The sequence below is a fragment of the Urocitellus parryii genome, unplaced genomic scaffold (assembly GCF_045843805.1).
Source record: "Urocitellus parryii isolate mUroPar1 unplaced genomic scaffold, mUroPar1.hap1 Scaffold_60, whole genome shotgun sequence".
Classification (NCBI taxonomy): Eukaryota; Metazoa; Chordata; class Mammalia; order Rodentia; family Sciuridae; genus Urocitellus; species Urocitellus parryii.
In genome coordinates this window covers 2,437,412-2,460,163 of record NW_027554101.1, presented here as the reverse complement: position 1 = coordinate 2,460,163, position 22,752 = coordinate 2,437,412, and positions in this window count along the sequence as shown.

Sequence of the window (22,752 nt, the reverse complement as noted above, 5' to 3'; positions counted from 1 at the left end):
TGAGACTTTATCATTCTTAAAGTCTGTAAAAGCTAATTTTTGGATTCTGTTTGTTTTGCATAATTAATTTATTATTTATAATCAGTAGTAGAAGTTATTCAAATTCAAAACATGTGCTTTATATTACATTAATTCTTTAAAATGCAAGTGAAAGATTCACCAAATTTTCTGCACTATATTTTCAGTATGCTGAAAAGACTCTCAGGTGAGAAATATATTTGTACAGAATTTCTATACTGACATTTTAAAATATGTATTGAACATTCATAATCTTATCATATTGTGATTCTTTTAGTGTCCCAAATCATTTATGTACATGGGAATTTAAGCAATAATGAAACTAGATGTATTCCAAATTGCTTTTGTATTTGGAAATTAGCCAAAACATTCTTTAAATGGATTCAAATGAGAAATTAAATATACAGTGGTCCATTGCATCTGCCATAGTTCCCACTTCCTGTATTCAATCAACTGTGAGTCAAAAATATTTTGGGAAGAAATTGACTCTGTACTGAACATGTACAGACTTTTTTCTTTTGTCATTATTCCCTTAATTATACAATATGACAACAATTTACATTTAGAAATAATAAGTAATTGTGAGATGACTTGAAGTGTATAGGAACATGTGTCTAGGTTACAGGCAAATACTCTGCATTTTTATATGAGAGCATCTGCAGATTCTGGGATCTTCAGGAACCATTCCTCAGTTGCTACCAATAAGCAATACAAAACCGAGGACAGATTAAATAAATCACAATATGTGCATAGGAAAAAAAAGCACTTTTTCAAAATATTGTAGACAATATTATATATCAATAAACATACGGAAATAATTTGATAATTTGCTAAAATTTTAAAAAGTGTAAATTACAAAAAGAGTCCTGATTATTTATATAATATAGGTGTATATATAATATAAACATAATGTGTGTATAAATATGTGTATATATGTGCATATATGTATATATTCCATAAAATTATAATGTGTGTGTGTATATATATAAAATGTAAATGTGTGCATATATATATTATTTGTATATATATTTGTATTATTTATATATATAAAATATAAATGTGTGCACATTTATATTATTGCTACACATGCAAAATGTTAATTCTTTAGGACTGGTTGGTTACAATTAATTTTTTTAAATTTTGCTTGTTATTTTTGTACTTTCTAAATTTTCTATCATAAAGATTATTTTCTCTGCAGGGAATAAATAAACACTTTCTAGAGAGAAGAAATTATCCATTAAAGTATCTGGTAAACACATTATGACAGGTTTTAGCAGAAAGAATAAGAAAAAAATAGTTGTATTTACAATACCCAGCTCATATTGTTTACTTTATTTGTTGTGATCTTTTAACCCGGTCCAAATTCAGTAACTTTAGGCATAGCCAGAAAACAAACCGTCCTCTGTAATGTCAGTGTCGCCTAGTGATGGTGAGGCTCCCATAACTGTCCTATCCATCTTGTGTTTATGTACTCAGCATTTCTGTTTGTCCTAGTTTCACTTTACTTTTATAGCTTGAAAATGATAAAACATAGCAATTACACACTCCACCTGTCCTGGATTTTAACCAAGGATAAAATAAATCACAACAGCTTTGTACTCAGTTGAAAATTAATATTCATAGCCCAAGTAATGAAGAAAAGTTATGGAAATATCATGGAAGTCATTAGGTCTGTGGATGTCATTTTTGTACTGTCTAAAAAAATAAATTTATAACAGTCATCATTTTTCTGTCCTTAGTGGGTCCTACAATGGAAACTACAAAAAATATCACAACTTCTCAGAAAGCTGGTGGATGCTGAGAACAATGTTAAGACTCTAAAAGGCCTTGATGTTTAATCTCATCAGGGTCCAGGGAGTATTTGGGAGACTCCATGTAGCAGAATAAAGACAGGCTGTCAGACTTTCTGCCAAATAAAAGTTATAAGGCAAAAGAAAACCTAATTGCTACACTCCCTAAAGAGAATGAGTGAGCAAAGCAAAGCAAAACAAAATGAAAAGCTATAGTAGCATTTCCCTAAAACATCAGTTTACTGTTTACTCTTTTCAAAATGCAAATTCCAAGCATTTAATAACTTACTTACAAAGTTGTTTGCTAATATGTGTGTTTTAATAGTCACATGCATTTAAGGTAAGCATTACCCTATGATGGTTTCTTTGATTTAAGAGTGAAATATTCACTTTGAATCTACATCTGAAAGGAGATAGAATATATAAAGTTCAAACAAAACAAACAGAAATACCTCCCAAAGTCTTGCCTGAAATTAGGATTCAATGTGATATGAAAAAGTGAAATGAAAATATTATATAAAATTCTCAATTTAACCCTATGCAAAAGTTGAAAACAAACTCACATACTTTTTCTACACCTAACCCTCTTTGCTTGTTAGAGTTACCATCCTGCCTAAGTATTTGCAGAAGTGTGAATTATCAACTCTATCCTAATCCGGGTTTTGTTTAATCCTCATATTTTCATCTCACTGTCTTGAATGATTGTCCACAAGCAGTGAAAAGGTTGAATTTAGCTGACAGGAAGTAAGGAAGAAATCCTTTAAAAAGGAAGAAGGGAAGTGGCAACCAACATATATAAAGGCTTTTAATGTATGTAAGCATAATGATAAGCACTTGTACATGCATTATTTCATAAAAGGATAATAATAGTTGTGAAAGTAATGACAGTAGTGACAGCATACCTTATACAAAGAACTCAATAGAGTACTCATTTATTTATAGACAGAGACATGATAGTTATTTTAATAATTTTATATATAAATAAATGCATTTAAAAGCTTTAAGTCATGCATTTATGTTATATATAAATAATTTTATGCCAAATATAACGGAATCCTAAGATGCATCCTAAGATGAAACTTTTGTTATTATGAATGTATCAATGAAAGAAATAGAGAAATTCTAGAGGCTTTTTGTTTCTAGTCTAGGATACGAGGAGCTTACATGTCACTGCTGTGTTCTGACAAGTAAATTGCTGGACAAACTAAAAGTCAACAAATCTTTTTTAGATTTTTAGATTTAGTCAAAAAAATTTTAGATTTAGTCAACAATTTTTTTTTAGAAAGTGAGGTCACAAAGCAATATGCTGCTCCCAAATTATTGGCAGATATATAAAGAGAATCACAACTTACAGAGGCAGAAACCCACCCATCAGCAGAAACCTTTTTGAGAACTTGGGCTTTGCCGAAGAATCAATGTGAGCAAGACTGAGAGCGGAAAACTCACAAAAGAGCACCATGACTTTATGAGCTGTACATCCAGGAGCTATAGGTACTCAGTGAATACAAAAGAAAAAAAAATCTCTCATGCTTCCAACAGGTGGGGAGGTAACCATTTGAAAGTACATCAGAGCACTGTGTTCTTATAAGACCTGTCCTCAGGAGAAACTATTTTACCAGAGCCTATCCTTATGGAGTTTATCAGTCACCTAAACAAGCCACAGGAAGGGAAATACCTGACCTCAACCCCTCTAGCAGTCCTGTTCTGCTTATGTAGGGGTAAGGGCAGGGAAATGAGACAAACTGGTGAAGATCACAATCCAGAGGCTCAAAGATCAAAATCACAGGCTCATCAATAGACTGAAAATAAATCATAGGACTGTAGAATGCCTTACAACTAATGACCTTTTACTGTAGTTTTAAAATCAGTACATTATATCCTATCAACAAAACTTATAAGTCATTATAAAAAGAAAAAGCATGGTTCAAGGATCCTGAAGAAACACAAAAATGACAGTCAGAAATGGCTGGAATGTTGCCATTATCAGCCTATTAATTAAAAAAAATTGTTTTTACTAGGCTAAGGACCTTAACAGAAAAAGCAGACAACATGAAAGAACAGATAAATGATATAAGCAAAGAGATAGAAATTATAAAATGTAAAAGAATTCCTAAAGAATGAAAACATGGTAATAGAAATGAAGGGTGCCTTCAATTAGTAAGTACACTGTCATGACTGTGGAAAATATATATATATATATATATATATTAGCTTGAGGATCTGACAACACAAAATTCAGTATGAAAATATAAAGCAGACAAAAACTGAAAAGAAAAAGAATAGAATATCAAACAACCACGGTACAACTTCCAAGGATGTAACATGGGGAATGGGAATTCCAAAAGAGAAGAAAGAGAGAAAAGCAATATTTGGAGGAATAGTGACTGAAAATTTCTCCCAAATTAATGTCATATATCAAAACACAGAATCAAGAAGGTCAGAGAACATCAGGCAATGTAAAAGTAACAAACGTTACACCTATATATGTCATATTCAAGCTTCAGGAAATCACAGATAAGGAAGAGATCTTTGAAAGAAGCCAAAGGGGGAAAATGCTTTAACTATAGAGGAAGAAATATAAGAACTTTGTCCAAGATCTCCTCAGAAACCATGCAAGCAAGAAGAGAATGATGTAAAACATTTTAAGTGCTAAGAAAAAAATCCACTAATAGAGAACTCTGTGTTCTGCAAAATTATACTTCAAAAGTGAAGAAAAATGCATTCTTGAACAAAATAATAATAATAATGATAATAAATAAATTGAGGAATTTTGTTGCTAATAGATCCTGTCTTACAATAAATGTTCAAAGAAGTTGCTTAGGAAGAACAAAAACTCATATATGTCAGAAATTAGGATCTATATAAATAAAAGAATAGCAATGAAGACTGAATAAATAAATGTAAATTTAAAAACTTTTATATTTCTCATTCTTAATTGATCTGGCAGAAAAATAGTCTGTTATAGCAACAATATATCTGATATATATGTTAATAAATAACTCTTGTGCAAATCTAAATATAAGCATTGATATTTGCTTATGTATGCTTATGTGTAAATTGAAATGAATAACAGTTATGATAAGGGAGGGATTAGGAATATTTTGTTATTATAAGAAATTCATGTTATACATAAAAGTTGTGTATTGTTGTTTAAAAGTGGACTTGGATTAGTTGTATTTATTGTAAATATGAGAGTACTAAATATGAGAAAACTAAAAAATTTAAAGAAGTTAACAAGTGCTAAGAGAATTGAAATAAAAAAGGCAAATAAATAAATGGAAGACAAAAAAGAAACTAAAAATGACAAATATGGTAGATATTATTAATACCCATTATTTTCTTAAATACCAATGGTCTAAATACACCAATCTCAAACCAATTTTCAGTGTGTGACAAAAAGCTAAACATAACCACATGTTGTCTATAATAAACTCACTTTATATGTAAAATGTAGAATACAGCAAAATGATATAGAAAGATAGAACATGGCAACATGAAACAGAAAGTATGAGTACCTGTATTAATTTTAGACAATGCTTGGGATATTATTAAGAATCGAGGGTCATTATATTATGATAAATATATCAATAGCCCAGGAAGACATAGAAATTCATAATTTGTACACAAATAGTAACAACAGAACCTCAAAGTGTTGTGAGTCAAAACTAACATAATGGCAAAAATATAGATAAATTTACTCTTATAAATGGATAATTTACCCCATGACTCAGAAATGAATAGAATAGATCCATCAGGAAGAAACTTTAAAAAGACAGTTGAACTCAACAACATCATTAATCATTAAATAATGGACATTGGTAGAATCCTACATCCAGCAACAAAGATTACACATTTTTCTCAAGCTTACATGTAACATTACAATAGTCCTTATGCTGCTTTATGAACACATGTTAACACGTTAACAAATTAAAAGTATATATTTTATAAATATATACTTTTATATCTCAGTCCACAATAATACTAAACTAAAAATCAATAAAAATTAAAGATAATTGGAAAATTCCAGGGTACATGAACACTAAATGATACACTTCTAAATAACACATGAGTCAAGAAAAAAATTATAAGATAAAATTTTAAATAGCTTGAAGTAATTAAACATAAAAATAAACTTATCAAAAATTTTGAGATGTAGTAAAAACTGCTTAAAAGTACATTTCCAACATTAAATTTATATATTGGAAAAGAAAAAAGATCTAAAATCAATCTTCCAACTTACACTTTCAGACACAATAAAATGAACATTATATTAAATCCAAATTATGAAGTATATAGGTAATAAAAATTACCAAAAAAACCTCAATAGAATTGAAAACAGAAAATCAATAGAGAAACTCAGTGAAACTACAAGCTTCTTTATTTTAAAGATCTATAAAATTAATAAGACTTTATAAGATTTTATCCATGTTAAGAAAAACAAAGAAAACAACAGTTACTAATATGGGTAAGGAAAGAGGGGCACCACTGCAGATCCTATGAACATTGAAAGTTTATTAAAAATACATTGTCCACCACCCCTAAGCCCCTAAATTTGATAATCTAGATGAAATAGTCCAATTTCTTGAAATACACAATGTGAAAAATTTACAAGAAGAAATAGATGGCCTGAATAGATTTATATGTAGTAAAGAAACTGAATCAATGATAATATTTCAAAACAGAAATCATCAGACTCAGATAGGTTCAGTGATGAATTCTACCAAATATTTAAATAAAATTTACTAACTTTACAATCTCTTCAGAAGATATGAGTAGAGAAAACACCTTCTAACTTGAAACTATAGATCAATATTGCTCATGAACATTCATATAAAAATCCTCAACATAATATTCCAAATGATATCCAGCAATATGCAAAAATAGTTATATTACATTACCAAGTAGAATTTATCTCAGGTGTATGAAACTTTCAACATTTGAAAAATCAATTAGAGATCCAAGATGGTGGGCTAGAGGGAGGCTGTATTCCTTGTCACTCCATGACCTGGAATTCAAGTAGTAGGAATGCTGTTTCACCGCAAGTTATTAGGGTCCCCCCACCAGCTGCTCCTATTCAGGAATTCCAACAACCATGTTGGCATAGCCTCAGCATTCATGCAAGACACCCAGCTGCCTTGCTGAGCAGGACCCCCTCACATCAGCACCCATGCAGGATCCCGGGTCTCTGCTCCCATGTTGACTCCCATCTACTAGGATGGGGTGCCCCAAGTAGCCTCCATCTTGGGACGCTGCAACCACTGACAGTCACATGCACCTGGGGACACTGGAACAGGTCTGGAGACAGCTGCCAGCCAAACCCTACATGCCACAGAGCTGCATCTCTGAATATGCCAGCCAACCCCATTGCCAGCCCACCTTGATATCCCATCTCTGAAATCAGCCAACTCCACTTTGGGACACCATTGTTGCCACCTTGAGTTTTCCTTGCTATCACCAAAACCATATTTATTTGAGGCAACCTCCCTGTTTGGGACACTGGCTGGGCCTAGAAGCAATATCAAGATACTTATAGTCCCCCAATTCCCCACTCTCCCTTGCAGCCACTAACCTGACACAGTGTTTGCAGCTACATGGCCAGTAGGTAGCTCACAAAGCCTGTCCCTAACCTGGCCAATACATAACACTCTCTGCAACAGGTGAGCAGACCCCAGAGCTCAGCCCAAAAGACCTCCATAGAGAGAGGTAGAAAGGGAGGGGGTGAGATACTGTTTCCAGGCTAAAGTATAGACCCAGAATGGTGAAGTCTGCAGGCAATATAAGGAGAAAAGACCAGGCACCCACATCATATGAGCAGGTCCCAAAGGATATCCTTGGGATATAGTCTCACAATGGGGACCTGCAAGTGCTATTCCCCACATCCCCCAAAACCAACCCTCCCACCCTATTAACCTTTTCCATCCTGAGACTGGAAATACCAACAAACAACAGACAACCCCACCTATTGGATGAGAAGGGAAGCAGGACAGAAACTAAAATTCAATGGAAACAATCCTTTAATTTTCCTTCGAGATTTTCTTTTCTTTTTCCTTTTCTCTCTCTCTTTTCCCACCCTCACATCTGCAACATTTATGAAACCAAGTACTTTTTATGTATTAAACTACTAAGTATTGGGGTGTCTGAATTGTATATTACATTTGTGTTGTATTATAGTTGTTTTATATAGTCTTTTATCTTCTATTTTTACATTTTTTAGATTTCTTAATTTTTATGTTGATTTGTTTTTTGTACTCTCTCTATTGTCTTCCCACTTGTTTCTCCCAAATCACTTTCTTACTTTCCTCCTGCTACTAGCCAACTTCTTTTGATTCCTCTTTCACACTTCCAAGGACCTAATAATTCTATATTCTCACTCCTACCTTCTTAACCTCCTGACCCTACACCCCCAGTTCTCTCTTTATCCACCATCAGAAACTGTACACCATTTTGCAAACCTACTGTTTATATTATAGATAATAATTGAACTCACCATTTCTCTTTATTGTGACAAAACCATGAGTGTCTTAATAGGAGTTATTCCATTTAAGGATGTATGTTGTTTGTATTGAAATCTGTTAATAGTGCTCTCCCCTTTAAAAGAGATATACTTGAACCCTGAAGGAACACTATAAACCGATAGGGTAAAAACTGTAATACCTCAGATCCACAATGTTAGAATGGAAGACACACAAACAACATGAAAAAACAAGGTAAGAAAGTACACAAACACATCAAGATACTACATTATTAGAATTCATGGCCAGAACAGCAGAAGAAGTGTCAGTGAAGTAGTTCAGAATGTACAAAATTAAAATGTTCTGTGAATTAAAAGATGGTATAAGGGAGCAAATACAGGCAGCAAAATATCATTTCAATAAGCAAATATAGGAAGCAAAGGATTACTTCAATTAGGAGATAGTCTCAAAAAAACCCAGAAGTCCTGAAATGGTGAAAACAATAAAAAATTAAAAACTTGATAGAAACCATCACCAATAGATTAGATCACTTGGAAGACAGAACCTCAGACAATGAAGAAAAATATATATAATCTTAAAAATAAAGTTGACTACACAGTGAACATGGCAAGAAATCATGAGCAAAACATTCAAGAATTATGGGAAAACATGGAAAGGCCATTTTTAAGGACTATTGAAATAGAGGAATGCACAAAGATTGAAACCAAAGGAGTGAACAATCTATTCAATGAAATAATATCAGAAAAATTTTCAAACATGAAGAATGAACTAGAAAACCAAATACAAGGGGCCTCCAGGACACCAAATGTACAAAATCACAACAGATCTATACCTGGCACATTATAATAAAAATGCCTAGCATACAGAATAAGGAGAGAATTTTAAAAGCCACAATATGGGCAAACCGATTAGGATCTCTGCAGATTTCTCAAACTAGACCCTCAAAGGTAGAAGAGCCTAGAATAGCATGTACCCATCTCTGAAAGAAAATGGATGCCAACCAAGAATCTTATATCCAGAAAAATTAAGCTTTATATTTGATGACAAAATAAAAACCTTCCATGATAAACAAAAGTTAAAAGAATTTACAACTAAAAACGCCTACATTATAGAACATCTTTGGTAAAATATTCCATGAGGAGAAAACAAAAAACAACAATGAAAATCAAAAAAGGGAGGTATTACATTAAACAAAATACTAATCAAAGGAGAAACAAAGTCAAGTTAAATTTTAAAAAATCTATCATCTATCTATCTATCTATCTATCTATCTATCTATCTATTTATCTATACAAATCATGTCTCAATAATAACACTGAATGTTAATGACATAAACTCACCAATCAAAAGACTATACTGGCAGATTGGATTAAAAAAGTAAAAGACCCAACAATATGCTGCCTTCAGCAGACTCATCTAACAGGAAAAGACATCCACAGACTGAAGGTGAAAGGTCGGGAGAAAACATTCCACTCACATGGACTGCAGAAACAAGCACGGGTTTCCACCCTCATATTAAATAAAGTGGACCCCAGGCCAAACAGAACACTAAAGAAAGAAATTAAAGAAGAACTTAGAAGATGGAAAGATCTCCTTTGTTCTTGTATAGGCAAAATTAATATTATCAAAATGACCATGCTACCAAAGGCACTATACAGATTTAATGTAATTCCAGTGAAAATCCCACCGACATTTCTCATAGAAATAGAAAAAGCAATCATGAAATTTATCTGTAAAAATAAGAGACCCTGAATAGCCAAAGCAATCCTTAGCAAGAAGAATGATGCTAGTGGCATCACAATACCAAATCATAAACTAAACTACAGAACAACAGTAACAAAAACATTGGCATCAAAATAAATGTGTAGGTCAATGATACAGAATAGAGGACACAGAGACAAACCGACATAAATACAGTTATTTCATACTAGACAAAGGCACCAAAATATATACTGAAAAATCAATTAATGTAATCTGTCACTTCAAGAGACAAATGGAAAAAAATCACATGATCATATCAATAGATGCAAAAAAGCCTTTGACAATCTAACACAAATTCCTAAATAAAAGTTCTCACAAAAGTAGAAATAAAGAGGAACTTCCTCAATTTGATAAAAAATATTAACAGCAGTTTACATTTAGCATATTACTTAAATGGTTAGAAACAAACACTTCTGCTAAGATCAAGAACAAGACAAAGATGTCCCATCTCATCACTGTTTTTCAATATGATACAGAAAATCCTAATTAAAACAATAAGAAAAGAAGAGGAAATAAAAAGTATATATTCCAAGAAGGAAGAAATCAAACAGGCTATTTTTATGGGATATATAATCATCTCTGCAGAAAATCCTAAAACATAAAAAACAACCTTCTTAACCAGAAAGCAAGTCTACAAGATACAAGATTAATATGCAAAAGTCAATGACTTTCCTGTATGTAAGCAATGAACAAATGGAATATGAAGTTTTAAAACATTAGAATTTACATTAGCATCCCACAAAAAATACTTATGTAAAATCTAACAAATATGAATGATATCTATCTGAGAAAAACCACAAAACTGTCACAGATTGTATAAAAATGAGTTAAACAAATTGAGAGAGATTACGTGTTCATGGATAAGAAGACACAATATTGTCAATATATTAGTTCTTGTCAAAGTGTTCTATATATTTAACACAATGCCAAACAAAGTTTAAAAAATGACTTGTAGATATTGATAAATTGATTCTAAAGTTATAGGAAGAGGCAAAATACTCTTCAGAATAGCCAATTTTATAATCTTGGAGAAGAACAAAATCAGGCTTTAGGACTGATTAAGGAATAGACAAATAGATCAATGAAACAAAATAAAAAGTAAAGAAAGAGACCCATATAATCAACTGATCTTTGATGAATTGAGCAAAAATGACAAGGTGGAGGAAAAATAGTGTTTTAAGTAAGTGGTAATGGATATCCACATGCTAAAAAAATGAGTTCTGACAGTCATCATATATTGTTACATTGTTCACAAAAATTATGTCTAAAACTATCACAAATCTAAATGTAATACATAAAATTCTAAAACTACTACAAGATGACATAGGAGTAAACCTCATCTACTTTGAGTACAGCAAAGACTATTTAGATAGCATAAGTGGGAAAAATGATAAGATGGACTTCATTACAATTTTAAAAATTCTATTCTGCTCAAAGAAATGGCAAGAGAGTGAGAGGACAAGACACAGACTAGCAAAAATATTTCCAAAGATGCACCAGATAAATAACTGCTTTTGAAAATATCTAAAATATATAAAGAAACCTTAAAACTCAACAAAAATTGCAATGAACCAAAGACCTGAATAGATAATGAACCAAAGAAGATACACAAATGGCAAATAAACATTTAAAAAGAGTTTCAATACTATATGTGATTAAAGAATTGTTAATTGAAACATCATTGAGATATCATTACTCATCTATTAGAATGGTCATACTGACGCAATGGGTACTCTCATGCATTACCAACCAAGAAACAAAATTGTGCAGTCACTTGGGAAGACAACTATGTGGTTACCTACAAAACTAAACATACCATATGATCTTAGTATTTAGTGAAACGATTTGAAGGATTATGTCCAAAAAATTTTAGATTATGGTTGTTTGTAAAAATCTTTATTTATGATTATCACAATATGCATGTAGTCAATATGCCTTCATTGAGTGAAGGGATAAATAGATTGTTGTACATTCAATGAAATATATTATTTGGTTCTAAAAGAAATGAACTATTGAGCCATGAAAAGATATAAAGGAACTGTAAATGTATATTACTAAGTAAAAATAAGCCCATATGAAAAGACTACATACTATCTATATATTATTTTTCCAACTATATAACATTTAGAAAAATCACAGAACAATTAAAGAGTCAGTAGTTTCTAGGAGCTAATGAGTAAAGAGGTATTAATATATGAAGTTCGTAAGAGATTTTAAGAGCAAATTTTGGGGGCAAATTTTATATGATACTACAATAAGGCATACATAATATTACACATTTACCAAAATACACAGAATGTACAATGCCAAGAATGAATCCTAGCTGGGTGCAGTGGCACATGCCCAGTGGCTCTTGAGGCTGAGAGAGGAGGATTGGGAGTTCAAAGCCCGAATCAGCAAAAGCTAGGTGCTAAGGAACTCAGTGAGGCCCTGTCTCTAAATAAAATACAAAATAGGGTTGGGGATGTGATTCAGTGGCAGAGTGCCCCTCTGAGTTCAATCTTCCAATACCCATACCCCCCAAAAAAGAATGAATACTAATGTAAACTATGGACTTTTGGATAATAATGATGCATCAATGTAGATCTATTAATTGAAACAACTGCCCTGGGTAGTACAAAATGTTGTTAGAGGAGGAGTTTGAGCATGTGTAGGAACACAGTATATGAAGGCTTTTACTTTCAATTATTCTGTGAACCTAAAACTGCTATACAAATAAATTTTATTATTTATTTTTAAACTTGAATTTGCAGATGTTTTAAGGAATTTTCCCAAATAAAATATTTGGTAGAGAGTTATGTGGGACTTCAAATCAGGTTCATGTTACTCTGATGGTCTCTTTGTAATGCCAAAACATCCATGTGCACTTAAAAAAACTAAAGATGAGGTAGTGTCAATTGACATCAAAGGCAAGAGATTGTCTCTGAATTAATGGGAAGTTGTTTTAGAAAAAGCAAACTATAAACTAGCTTAAGGAATGAAAATATTTGCAAGTAAATGTGAAAATGCAGGCAAACATAGAGAGTTAGACATTAACAGACCAAGACGAAAAAAGCCAATTGAAAAATTGAGAGAGGAAAACACAGTCACCTCAGAAAAGCAACAATGAGAGAACACATTTAGTCCAAATGAGGTGCATAGAAAGATGTCCAACTTTATCAAGGGGCTGAAATTCAAGATTTAATCTCAGAAGATATATTAAGGTGTAACGGAAAAGCAAAAAAATGATTTAGAAGACAGAGTTGAAATTCTCTTAATGAAAAAGACATTATTTTAGGTTACAGAAAGCTTGAAAAAAGGAGGAAGATTTCAAAATATAAGGTTTAAACAGCTGGATTATTTACCATACAGAAATCAACAGTCATGATGACATGACATTCAAACAGTGCCCCTGTACTCAGTTTTTTCTTTCATGGTATTTGTCTACCTAGGGTGATATTTGTTTTAACATTACCTGCATGTATATGTATTATAGTTTTTACATTATGTGTCCCCCAAAAGCTCATGTATGAGACAATGCAAGAAAGTTTATAGGTGAAATGATAGGATTATGAGTGATAGAGAGTAACTGAGTGGTGACCCTAGGCAGGTGGGATGTATTTGGAGGAAGTAGGTCATTGGGGGTGTGCCTTTCACATTTATACTTTATCTCTGACCAGTGGAGTCTCTCTGCTTCCTGGTGCCATGCTGCCAGCTGCTTTCCTCAGCCAAACTTTTCCACCGTGATGTCTTGCCTAACCTCAAGGCCAGAGGAATAGAATTGACCATGTATGGACTGAAACTTCTAAAACTGTGAGCCCCAAAATAAATTTTTCTCTTCTAAAAATTGTTATTGTCAGGTCTTTTGGTCACCGTGACCAAAAAAAAAAAAAAAAAAAAGTGACTAAAACAGAATGTGAGTGCACTCATGCAATTGTATATGCATGCATGTAATTTTAAAGTGTCCAGTTCCTAAAGGTTTTCCTAATGATCCCTACAGTTTTCTTTAGAAAGAATAATTTTTGAAGTTCTTCTGTTTATTATTCTGCACATTTAACCAAATTCATCATTTATTAGCTTTCCATTTTGAGCCTGTACTATGCTGAGTTTCAGATAGATTAAATAGATAGATGCATACATATAAATGTATATGTATATGTACATATACATATATATATACACACAAAAAAATACATAATATATGCTATTTACATAGATCAATTAAAGCTACTTCTATCAAACACATATCACTTTCCCCTTCAGAAGCACACTCTTTTTATTCTTTTCACACTGCAACTTCAATCATATGTTTGCTTAACTTGCTTCTCATATTAGAGTAAAAGCTGTTATATCAGCAGCCTGTCAACTAGAAATCTCTATTTATGGGTACTCTTGCTCATTTGCAGTGCTCAGTCACTCTCCAAGTTATGAAATGTGAATCTCTGATATATAAAAATAACCATTTGCACAGTGCTTGCTCCTCTTTTCACTCACTTAAGATTGCTCTATCACAGCCACAATTCATAAACTTTCCCAGTATGAAAACAACACCAAGGGAATTCACTAAGTTGAATTGCTACATCAATTCAAGAAATGTCAGCATCCACTAAATATATGCTGTGTGTCAGGTTCTGTATGTGGCATAATGGATGTTTTATTGTTTCAAAACTCATAGGCACATATAAAATACAGATATTTTTCTCCATTTAGGAGGGGTCATAATCAGGGGTCAAAGTGGCACTACTGACTGTAGAAGTTCACACGCACTAGAAATGAAGCCAGTATGTGAGTGAGGTCATGCTTGCTCATGGTTGCATGCCTGAAGGTAGTGTTATTTTATCTGGCTCTGCCAACTGAAGAGACCCAATACAGGACATAAAGGAAAATACCAGGAATTCTATTGTTCTTCCTTAAAAGCAAATGGATTACTTTAATGAATTGAGTCATTTTAATAAGATACTTGGGAATGTAAATTTTCTGTTTACTTAGAAGAAAGAATTCAAAATCTTTTCGACCAAATAGAGCATTATATGATTCATTAAACCATTTCTTCTATTTTTTTCCCTGAGAATACATAAAAGGTCACCTGGCACCCTTTAACTCCCTCCTAAATGTTCATTTTAATTTGAAAGTGCATGCATTTTAATTTCTTATAATTTCATGTCTTAGTGTCAAGGAAGTTCAGCAGAAAAGAAAAAATCTTCTGCAGTGATTCTGATCTATTTATACTCTATTGTCACTGAAGCCACATATCCTTGTCTGCTCATTGGTCTTTCTTACATATTTTTCATAAATATGTAATAAATATTTAAATGTGTTTTCAAATGAAGGTGAAACACCCAATACTTTATTTAAAACAGTGAAAAGTATATTTTTACCAAATAGAATTGCTTTTAGATAAAATAAGTAAACAGATAAATATTTTCTTTTTTTTATTTCCAGGGCTTTCTGGACTTTTCTATCAAGAAAATGAATGTCATAATTTATTCATTAAAGATTTTATCTAGAAAAGAGTAAGTATCACCCAGGATGCTAAAAATTGGGGGAAGAAGTAGAGAAAAGTCTGCAGAGCAGACATTGAAAACTTAAAGGAGGAAAAATCTTATAAGAGGAAAATAAAAACAATAGGCTGCTTTCATAATAAATAGAGTTGCAGCGTCCATATTTCATCAAAGAATTAACAAATATGAGTTTGGAACTAGAGGGGAAAGTAGTTGGAGTGAAGGAATCTTCCTCTTCAGAGGCTCTCTTTAATAGAATTTTTCAATAAAGATATGTTATTTTAATTCAAAAATAAATGAATAAATGTGGGGAGATCCAATTAGGATCTTTGATAGCATAATGAAACCAGCCCAGATTCATGCAGCTCATCATCTAGTGAGAGACACAAATAACTTTTAGAGAGCATTTCATAAAGAGCAGTGGAATGTGAACTAATAACATAGGAAGGCTAGGAAGTTTCTTTGAATTGCCTTTAAAGAACCATCAAATACCTTGTAGAAAACAACAGGTGTGCTAACCCTGAAAATAAACATGTGCAAAACAAAGTGAGTCAGTAAAGAAATTCATCAAAAAGGAAAGATCAGTGGGGCTAAGTCCTGACAGGGTCTACTCGGGGATCATTGTGAAGTTAGGATTGATGGCCATAGGTTTGTCAACATATTCCAGAATGGAAATTTCATCAATAGTACAGGTGCACTAAGATAAGGTTTGCCCTGTTATTAACATTAACATATGATTAACTTATAGATGGAGCCCTCTCTGAATGGGATGGTCACCAGAACAGTTCCAGAAAGGACCAGCTTGGGTCAAAAACTTGTCTACCCAATATAAAGAAAGATTAAACATCTGATTGGTGAAGATTGCAGAAGGTGAACCCAGTTCTCCTGGTAACTATCAAACAGTAATAAATTTGGAAGGAGCTAGCATTCAACTCCCTTTGTCACTCTCTGTTTGGAGACAACCCAAGCTCTTTCTCTATTGAGAGTGTTTATTTTTTATTTGAGCCTTATCTTCACTTATAAAAAAATTCTCTTGCTAGGTTGTTTTTTTTTTTTTTTTTTTTTTTTGTGTGTGTGTGTGTGTGTGTGTCTGACTCTAAAGTTTCTTTCCTCAGGACACAAGAACCTAGGTCTGGGGAAAGCTGAGAGAAGACCTTAGCTATAAAAGAGGGAAGACCTCCCCCTTCCACAGATTCCACTCTTTTTCCTCCGGGTGCCCTTTTTCCTCCAGGGAGAAGTCTTTTCTGCTTTCCTTTAATAAAGCTTTTATTTTCCACTCAAAAAAAAAAAAAAAACTAGGTCTGGAACTTCAGCTCCACACTTACCTGTGACATAATCAGTGTTCATAGTGTTTCTTTTAAAAAGTATGGCATTGGAGAAGATAATGCTAAGTGAAGTTAGCCAATTCCCAAAATACCAAATGCTGAATGTTTTCTCTGATATAAGGAGGCTGATTCATCGTGGGGTAGTGAGGGGGAGCATGGGAGGAATAGAAGAACTCTAGATAGTGCAGAGGGGTGGGAGGGAAAAGGAGGGGGCAGGTGGTTAGCAAGGATAGTGGAATGTGATGGACATCATTATCCAAAGTACATGTATGGACACAATTTGGGGTCAACCTACTTTATATACAACCAGAGATATGAAAAATTGTGCTGTATATGTGTAATAAGAATTGTAATGCATTCCTCTGTCATTTATTTTTAAAAAGAATTAAAAATTAATAAATAAGCTATTTTTAAAAAGTACCAAAAACAGGGATTGGTAATTTAAACCAGAAGCTCAGTAAAGTTTTTCTGATATGCCCTACAGATGAAAAATCAGTAGGTATTATAATGATGAGGTGAAAGAGAATTCGAAAACTGTGGGAATCTTCCACAATGAGATTATCAGAAAGTAGAAAACTGCATGAAGAAAAAACATGATAAGTCCAAGCAACTCTTAATGGATCAATATGACACAGTGATGTTCTTAAAAGTAGTTTTTGGTTGATTTTGTCTTGTTTTGTTTGTGTACTGTGTAAGCCATATGACTTCCTCATTCATAGAAACCCAGATGTACCATCTTCCTGAATCCCACATTTACATCTCCTCTGATTGAACTTGATGTTGTGAGGTGGTCCTGAAGTCTGGTTCTGCCCTATTGCTGCTACTCCTCTAATGCATGCTGAGCGCACAAAGACAGACTCACACTCCCTGAAACATACTGCACACACACACAACCCTAAAAATTTTCTGAAAGTGCTTTGTACAAACCTTTTGTCCTTTAAGGCACAATTTTCACACCATGGAGCTGTAGTCTAGATGAGAGTAAGGGCTCAAAGAAAAGGAGATGAAGTGGTAAATGAACCATGAAGGGCTTGTAAATCACTTTTCAAGTTCATATCTGAGTTCATCTTTGAGGTTAAATATGAGCTTAAAACGCATTGAAGGCAAAGGAGAGATAATAATGACTGAAATGAGAAGGGGGTGAGTGAGGGATCCCATTATGCTTTAAAGAGATTACTCTCAGCCTAGTGCCAAAGAGTTAATTATGAAACCCTTGTGACAACAGGTGAGAAATGATGGACCTCAGCTAAGGTCATGACAATGAAGATAAGTAGAAAGAAGTCAATAGACTTAAGACATGTTTGGGAGGAAAAGCTGTTAGATGTAATGATAACTGGATGGAGTATTCCAAGAAAACAATACTTCTTTCTTGAAAACATTAACAAAATTTATCAAAATAAAGAAAACAGAAAATTAATGAAGGTAATAAATAAACTTTATTGAGATTATGTTCTATGTGGAAAATTGACCTTATTTAGTAATCTCACAGGGCTGGGGATGTGGCTCAAGTGGTAGCATGCTCGCCTGGAAATGCGTGTGGTCCAGGTTCGATCCTCAGCACCACATACAAACAAAGATGTTGTGTCCACCAAGAACTAAAAAAATAAATATTAAAAATCTCTTTCTCTCTCTCTCTCTCTCTCTCTCTCTCTCTCTCTCTAAAAAAATAATCTCACAAAAATATAAACATAAGCTGGGCATGGTGATGCATACCTGTAATCCTAGCAGCTAGGGAGGCTGAGACAGGAGGATTGCAAGTTCAAAGAGTTCAAAGCCAGCCTCAGCAAAAGTGAGGCACTAAACAACTCAGTGAGCGCTTGTCTCTAAATAAAATATACAAAAGTTCTGGGGATTGACTCAGAGGTCAAGTGCCCTGGGATTCAATGCCCAGTACCAAAAAAAAAAAAAAAAAACAAAACAAAAAAAACAAATTTATATATATATATATATATATATGTATATATATATATATACATATATATATATACACACACACACACACACATACATACACACACAAATAAATAAAATAAGAACTTTAAGAGAAATTAAACAAAAATGGCTTTACTAAAATATGTATAGTTAGTGAAGTTTATTGGCATATATTTACTAAATATACTTACATATTTACTGAATAAGAATAAAAACTTACTTTCCAAATATTCTAACCCAGTACTCATTGCTCATTGCCTTTAAACTGCTTGGAATGAAAAAGTATGATAGGCAACTTAACATTTGCAATGAACAATTTCTATACATGCCATTTTTTTTTTGTTCATCTATAACATATTTTACATTTATTATTTGATTCAAGGTTTAGTACTTTCTGAATAATCAAAGCTCCCCAGCCTCATTTGAGACTATTCTCATGAGGCTACTTTTTAAAAAAAGAAAAAGAGAAGAAAACAATTTATTTCTATTATTTTTCAATATACACTGCAGATATGGGAAATAACTACTCAAGTGCAAAAAGGCCCATAGTGGATATAAAGATCTGAATTACTGTTTGTGGTTAAGGCCCTGCTGACTCCAAATACAGAGGGAGGTTGAAACAGGAGGATCCCGAGTTCAAACAGTTCAAATCCAGCCTCAGCAAAAGTGAGGCACTAAGAAACTCACTAAGCAACTCTTTGAGTCTGATCTCTTACTATTATGGTGGCTAATTCCAAACTCTATTTTAAGGCTCATTTTTGGGGACCCACTGACCTTCACCAGAGTCTATATTATCAGGGTTCACATGGAGGAAATGTGACTGCTTCCCTTAACCAGTGTCACCCTGAGCATGTCCATGCCCATGATAAGAATCTGTCTTTTACTTTACTGTAATGCTCAGTTTGTAGCAGAGATGTAGAGAGGGACAGCCAGAACCTGCCTTCAGATCCTTTTTTCACCTTGTCTGAGCTCATGGAACATAGAGATTTGCCGGTGGAAATCTCTCTTAACCTTCTTTTCCTTTTCCCAAATTGCTGTGTCCCTCTGCCCTCTCCCAGAGTTCTTATTTCATATTCCGGTGGCACTGAGAGAACTCAGTGAACAACCAGTTAGAAAAAAAAAATGCAGACATATCAAGTTCTTATCTTGGGGTGCTCCTAATTTGCAGTGAGAAGATTAAGTGTATTGGCTTCTACACATACAAGTTGAAGGATAACAGGAAGTGGAAAATATTGTTCTTGTCTAATGAATTCATCTGTCCCCTACGTTCAACTTTCATTCTATTAGTGGGAAGGAAGAGGGCAGGAATGTACAATACAAGTTCTACAGGAATGTCACCTCTCCCCAAACCACGAGGTGATTTATCTAGGAGTGAGGAGGAAAATTCTCTAATCTTAAAATATGAAATACACCAAAACTTATATTTTTAGCTATGTGGTTAAGGCCTTGCTGACTCCAAACACTGAAGCATCTGTAAGTCTGATCTCCTATTTTTATGGTGGCAAATTTCAAACTCAAGATATCTTAGGTCTCATTCTTTGGGGATCCACTGACCTTTATCAGAGTCTTAATATCAGGGTTCACACAGGAGAGGTGGCATTTTTCCAGGGTAAATTTTACACAGGGCAGTAAACCTGTAGACTAGAAAAGAGAATCAGTTCTTATTTCATATCTTAAGAACAAAGAACCTGCTATAGAAACTTTAGAAAGAACTCTATCAGCTTCAATTCAGAAAAGAAAGTTCATTCAGTGGCTCTTAAAGAGACACACATCTGACCATAGCTTTGGTCCCACCTGGTCTAGGAGTTTTAGATCACCATATTCCCAGTACTATTCTAAAGATATTTAAAGTGATTGACATTGTTGATATGAATGTATGCTTGTGGGTGTATTTGTTGCATGTATGTATGTAAAAGTTGAAAGAAAATAATTTTACTTTATAGGGACTAAGATAACTACTAAGGAAAGTAAGCTAGCATTTTCCCAGCTCTTATTAGAATTCAATTCCAAATATAAGCAAAATAATTATAGTATGTAGATCATATTACAAGTTGGGAAAACATGCTTGTTCATTTTTCTAGCAATCATCTTTCCCAAATCCTATAAAGTAAACATTGATCTCTGAGTCCTTATGCAATACCAATTTGTAAACTTGGAGCCACTTAGCTTCTTAAATAGAAACTGTAGTAAACACTGAGGCCAGAGAAATAATACATCTTGTGAAAACCTCAAGGTTTTGGACACCATTGTGCTCTATTCACCAGATGGCATGCCACCTCATCCAGGCTGCTATTCGTTTAATATTTATTACCTAGATGCTAAGCCAATCATGTTTCTCAGATCTTATCTAATCTAACAAAGGCAATATTTGCTATTGGGTTTCCCTCTACTTCAATTATCTTTTTGCATTTTCTGCTAAAGCAAAACGTTTGCAAAGAAGAAATCAGAACTCTCTCTGAAATGCAGCCAGAGGGAGCTGCCAGTGAGCTAGAAACAGAAAAGGAATATGAAACACTATCAACCACTAACAAGAAATGGAAAGAAAGGAACCAAAAAAAAAGAGGAAAAAGGAATCTCATCACACACACACACACACACACACACACACACACACACACACACCTATACATACAATGTATAAACGCAGCACATCTTTAATGGTGATGTTCATAGCTAGCCAGATCTTTATAACAGGAACTTCTGTTTGCATGTCACTTCATATTTTCAAAGCATCTTTATAAATCACATCATTTGTTTTTTATAACAATCTACCTAGGCAAATCTCTATTAATAATTTTCTAATATCTTCCTTGTTTTACAGAGAGAGAAAAGATGCTAATGCATAATAAATTAAAACTTACTTGAATAAATGCATGTTGTTGCAAAGAGCTTAATAGCTGTTAAAATGCTTGCACTAAAGTAAGATTGGAACAGTATTAAAATCACAAATAATTAAAATATACATTTTGATAAATTTTTCCAAGTGCATACTTGCACAATCATTATGAAAATCAAAATAATGAATTTACCCATTACCCACAAGAGTTTCTTCATGCAACTTTGTAATCCCTTTTCAATCTCCATCCTGTCCCATCATCTTCAGGCAATTATGGATCTGCTTTCTGTTATGACTTTAATTTGCATCTTCTAAGTTCTTCATAAATAGAATCATATGATATGTATTTTCTTTTATCTAGATTTGTTCATTTGCAATAAATATTTTGAGATTCATCTAAATCATGCTATGTATCAATTGTCAATTACCTTTACACAGTGAACAGTATTCCAACACATGGGTACTATTCATATATCACAGTTGATTCATCTATGCACCTATTCATAGATACTTGGTTTGTTTCAAACTTACATATAGTATATATAAAAGTGCAATGAACACTCATGTACAAGGTTGTGGGTGCACAGAGATCTCCTTTTTCCTTTGGGATCTCTGCTTTTAGACATTTGAAACATCTCTGCTCATGATTATCAAAAAATGGAGGAGAGACCTAAAGAACTATTATAAAAAATTAATGACACTATAAAGGCAAAATATAATGAGTAAATACAAAAAAAATGCCAATTATTTTGACAAATTAGATTAAATGATAAATTCCTTCAGGACAAGATATACCAAAGCTTAATTTTGGAAAAATTTATAACCTCTGTAGCATTATATGAGCTAAAAACTGTATTTATAATTAAAATCTTCTGAAGCAAACCTTATACTCAGATGATTTTATTGGCAACTTTGACCAGAAGTTGAAAGAAAAAAATTTACATAACCATTTTGGAGAATAGAGGAAAAATATTTCAGTTCATTTTATGATGCCACTATGATTCTAAAACAAGAACCAGAAAGACATTATCATGAAAGAAACCCCAGACTACCATGTTCCACTGAAATATACACAGGATTTTTAATCAAATATTAGCTAACTAAATTCAAAAACATGCTAAAAGAAAAATGTATCAT